General features: G+C 35.8%; 1 non-coding gene across 1 annotated transcript; it reads right to left on the minus strand.

Annotated features, from left to right (window-relative positions):
* Window positions 1-2,924: 2,924 nt before the first annotated feature.
* On the minus strand, window positions 2,925-3,130 carry LOC126767283 (small nucleolar RNA U3). Its single transcript, XR_007669050.1, has one exon. It is a non-coding gene; the product is annotated as a small nucleolar RNA U3 (small nucleolar RNA).
* Window positions 3,131-5,309: the final 2,179 nt, after the last annotated feature.

The following is a 5,309-nucleotide window of genomic DNA, read 5'->3' on the forward strand; positions in this document are numbered from 1 at the left end:
TCAAAAACAATCAATGTCTGTGCGCGATTTGGCGAAAAAAAGCTAAAACCAGTGTTACTATGATTCAAAGAGTGATGCAAAGAAATAACTTAAGAACCTATAAAAAACAAAAGATTCCCAAAAAAAGTCAACGACAAATAAAAATAGGGAACACAAGGCTACGGAAGTTGTACGAACGTTTGCTAAAAATTCTGTTGAGTGTGTTATAATGGACGATGAAACATACGTAAAAATGGACTCAAGAACATTACCAGGTCCCCAATTCTATACAAAACCAAAAGATGGTACTGTCGACCAGTCAGTGTCAACAATTGAAATAGAAAAATTTGGCGAGAAAATACTCATCTGGCAGGCTATTTGTTCTTGTAGCCTTAAGATCACTCCATTTTTCACAAAGATAATATATCGGCCGACAATTATAAAAAGGGAGTGTCTAAACCGTCGCCTAATACCATTTTATTAGAAACACATCGTGTCAACAATATTTTGGCGCTCCAGAATTTCGCCCTATAGAGAAGTATTGGGCAATTGTCAAACGGAACTTGAAAAAGGATCACCGAGTTGCCGAAATCGACAGCGAATTTAAAAAAAAACTGGCTTAAGGGGCTATTCTAGTCTAGAAAGCAAATTTTGGGCAGTTTTTTGAATTTTATTTAAAAAAAACCAAAAAATATTTTTAGTATCCATTTTTTTATGGTCTTTTTATTGATATATTAAGAATACAGAAAAATTTTACAAAAAAATTTTACAAAAAAATTTTACAAAAAAATATTAAAAATTAAAATAATTAGCGGGGGGGAGAGACAGGTGTAAAAATAAATGGCGCATCCTGGTGACATTGATCCTGACTCTCCTGGTGGTCTGTAAACAAAAATCAAAATAAATTCTTAATCAGTAAGGATGCTGTTATAGTCCCTACCTCAGGGAACACGAAAATTTTTTTTTTTTTTCAAAAATGGCGACTGCCTGAAAATAAAAATCATTTTTTACTCTTTTTTTTGAAATTCCTGAATTTTTTCAAAATATTAAAAACAAAAATTTTGACACGATGCTGGTAGGAACGATAAAGGATTATATAAAGAAGGTTCACTCAAAATTTCAAGTAAATCGGTTGTATAGAACTTGAGATAATGCCGGTACCGTGTGGAAAAAAGTAGTTTCGAGATAAATGCGTTTAAAAAAGTGAGTCAAGCCGAAACGGACTAGGTACTGCGTCACTAAAGAAACTGTAGCTCTTAAAACAATTTTAATTTTTAAAAATCCTTTGGAGGATATGTTCCTAAGGGTCTAAACTTTAAATATATGTAAAAAAAATCGATTTTTTAAATTCTAGAGTAGAATACCCCCTCAAAGTAAGTCAAGCCGTTACAAAGAAGGTGTACAGAATTTAATGAAGGGAATTAAACAAATAATTCGGCATAAATTAAGAGAAAAATTTTTTTTTACTAGTTTTAATTAAAAGTTAGTAAAAACTCTTATATTTGTTATTAAAAAAAGTTACAAGCAAAAATTAATAAAATCCGTTACGTTACAAATAAAAAAAGAGTGAGATGTCAGTTGACAGCTGGCAGATGTGAAACATCGAAATTATTTTATACAAGTAATAGGTTAAAAATTACAGATTATGATTATTTGTTTAAAATCACGTCAATTCAATTATTTTCATCAGTGACTTCCGTGACAGTTACATTCGAAGTTACCTCTGACGGTATTACTGTGACAATTGGTCGATGATAACTGAAGTATGTTACAAAAGTATCTACTGTTGTTCCATATCTTGTAGCACATTCTTTCGGATTGTTGTTTATTTCCAACTGAAAGTCTTCTTGGAGGAACGATATTAATGGCATTGATTCATTTTTTGCAAAATTAACATTGAAATCCCCATCCAAAATCAATGGTAGTTTATCCTTATCTGTTTTAAAAATTATTGAAATGCGACTGTACGGAAATAACCGCTCATGTAAAAATGAAATAATATCATTTATTTTTTTATTAGGTGAAATGTACACAACAATCATACTTAATTTACTTCCATCTTCTAATTTAACATGTGAAGCACACATATCGCCAATGGGTGTTTGAGAGACATGAATTTCTGTAGCATTTTGGACTGATAGATCCATGTTAAATGTAGTAATATGTGAAGTATTGTTGTTTTTATAAATGGCAACTCCAGCGGCTCTAACACACATAGAGCGCGACAGACTGCAAACGACATCTGTCAAATATTAAAATACACAAGTTCTTAGGGACATAGCTATTGAGGCAGCTGCACAACTACATAACTATGTCCATAAGAACGTGTGTATTTTAATATTTGACAGATGCCGCTTGCAGTCTGTCGCGCTCTATGTGTCCAGCACTTCAAGCATTGAGTGTACATATTTACATACATATGTACATATGTTGCATGTTGACAAATTTAAAAACATTATGCAAATGGTCTTCTATGTATGTAGGTAAATTTTAATATATGTACATACATACATACTTATGTATATTATATACTAAGTACATGCTTTGATACCAAATATATATTATAGGATTATAATGTATTTCTCATTTAACACCGAAAATGCTCAATTCTGCATGCATTATTACCTTAATATTTAACTAATGTAGGTTTAATAAAAACTGATGCGGGGAGTTCCTACGCGTGGAAGAAGTTAAACTTCTTAGTGATATTCCAAGAAATGCATATCATTTTGTATGAAAGAAAACTAGCAAGAGGGAAAGGATTAAAATATGGTGGAGTGACCAACACTTTCTTAAATTCACATTTTATAAATTTATTATGCACATTTTATAAGGCAAAGTCCAAATCAATTATCATTTCTGGGTTCTGACGGATTGATATCTATAATATTTACAATTGGATTATGATTATTTGTATAAAATCTTGGAATTTATTCATTAAAATCACCACTCAGAAGTCGTTTTATTCGTTGTAACCGAGCAATCATCGATGAAACATCATTTTTAATATGCCACAAGACAAAATTAGAAATGAACCTCACGCTGTCAGAGAAAACGATATACCTTCCTCATCGCGAGTGCTAATACTTTCGATTTGCAAAGAAAGTAAATGTAGACTGACTACAGAAATGATCCTGTGAACTATAGTCTTAACTTTTCAACTTTTTTTTTTTTTTTTTTTTTTTGAAGAGTTGTGGGGGGGAAATCTTCTACAGACAACCTGGCGGGTAGTGTCGGATTCGCTTGATGCGCCTACCGACTAAAACCCCCCACACCGGTTGCCAACCATATGGTTATGAACCTATAATGTATTTTGCGGGAAAAGGAGAAAGATTCAGTTGTGACGCTAAAAAGCGAAGCTCGAATTTTTGGTTAGGTGGGAGCGGAAGGATTTGTCAGGATACATGGCTTTCTGAAACGGTCGGTTTTCTTGCACCTGAGAGTGGCAAGACAGTTGATGCTGGGGTTTGCGTGGGATGCTACTGACGCCCGGAGATTTGCAGCGTAGGAAGTAGCTGCTGATTGGATGGAGGGAAAATTAGTTTCCTCTAGGATCAGTTTGTTTCTAACATACCACGGGAAATTAAGAGCTGATCTTAATAGACGCATGTATGGGGCTTGAAGCCTGGACAGTTGTCTGGGTGAAGCAGAGCCCCAAATAGGAATGGCGTAGGAGCAGATGCTTCTAGTGATGGCATTAAAAGCTCGTTTTTTAGTGCTACTTTTCAACGGCCAACGCAGAGTACTTCAACCAAAAGTCACACAAAATGGTTGAGAATTCGCAGAAATGAAACCGAAAAGAAAGAAAAACAAATAATGCACAAGCATACAAACATACACATGCGTACACATGTGAATATGTCACCAATCAAAAATTTAAACATTGTTCTACAAAAACAACAATTGCTCATATAGCATAAGCATGACAAGTGCTTTAAGTAGCGTTTGAAAAAATACGCTACTCCCGTAGCATTTCATTTTACTCTCGCTACCGCTCTCACTTTGTCGGGAGCCACAGCATAGTCTTAGCATAACATTGTAAAAGTATGTGCTCTACTCTGCCCCGAGTTTTGTTAGATAAAAAACTATAGCTGGAGCCGTAGCAAAAAATTAAATTCTGCGCTATGCTCTGGCGGTAGCAAAAAATTGGGAGCGGTAGCACAGCAGAGCTAATGAAAATTTTCATGTGCTACAGCTCCCGCGTGTGTTTGTTGTTTTTTTTTCTTCTTCCTCTTCTTCTTAAATGGCGTAGACATCGCTTACGCGATTATAGCCAAGTTAACAACAGCGCGCCAGTCGTTTCTTCTTTTCGCTACGTGGCACCAATTGGATATTCCAAGCGAAGCCAGGTCCTTCTCCACTTGGTCCTTCCAACGGAGTGGAGGTCTTCCTCTTCCTCTGCTTCCCCCGACGGCTACTGCGTCGAATACTTTCAGAGCTGGAGTGTTTTCGTCCATGCGGACAAGATGACCTAGCCAGCGTAACCGCTGTCTTTTAATTTGTTGAACTATGTCAATGTCGTCGTATATCTCGTACAGCTCATCGTTCCATCGAATGCGATATTCGCCGCGGCCAATGCACAAAGGACTATAAATCTTTCGCATAACCTTTTTCTCGAAAACTCGCTGTCATCGTCCAAGCCTCTGCACCATATAGCAGGACGAGAATTATGAGCGACTTATAGAGTTTGGCTTTTGTTCGTCGACAGACGAACGAGACTTTTCAATTGCCTACTCAGTCCGAAGTAGCACCTGTTGGCAAGAGCAATCCTGCGTTGGATTTCCAGGCTGACATTGTTGGTGGTGTTAATACTGGTTACTAAATAGACGAAATTATCTACAACTTCAAAGTTATAACTGTCAACAGTGACGTGAGTGCCAAGTGGCCAGTGCGACGACTGTTTGATTGATGACAGGAGATATTTCGTCTTGCCCTCGTTCACGGCCAGACCCATTTCTTTTGCTTCCTTGTCCAGCCTGGAGAAAGCAGAACTAACGGCGCGGATGTTGAGGCCGATGATATCAATATCATCGGCATACGCCAACAGCTGTACACTCTTATAAAAGATTGAACCTGCTCGATTGAGTTCTGCAGCTCGAATTATTTTCTCCAGCAGATTGAAGAAGTGGCATTTCTCACTGTACAAAACACATTATAAACGAATTAATGAAATCACTTAATGATGGAAAACGTTATAGTTATAATTACGGCCAGGATTAAAGCGAAAATATTAATTTTATAACAAAAAAATTCCTGAAAAAAATTTGAAACAATAGTTGTAAAAAATTCAAATAATTATATAAAAAAAGTATACTTACAACTAACAAAAT

Source organism: Bactrocera neohumeralis, unplaced genomic scaffold, assembly GCF_024586455.1.
Source record: "Bactrocera neohumeralis isolate Rockhampton unplaced genomic scaffold, APGP_CSIRO_Bneo_wtdbg2-racon-allhic-juicebox.fasta_v2 ctg5122, whole genome shotgun sequence".
In the NCBI taxonomy this organism is placed as follows: domain Eukaryota; kingdom Metazoa; phylum Arthropoda; class Insecta; order Diptera; family Tephritidae; genus Bactrocera; species Bactrocera neohumeralis.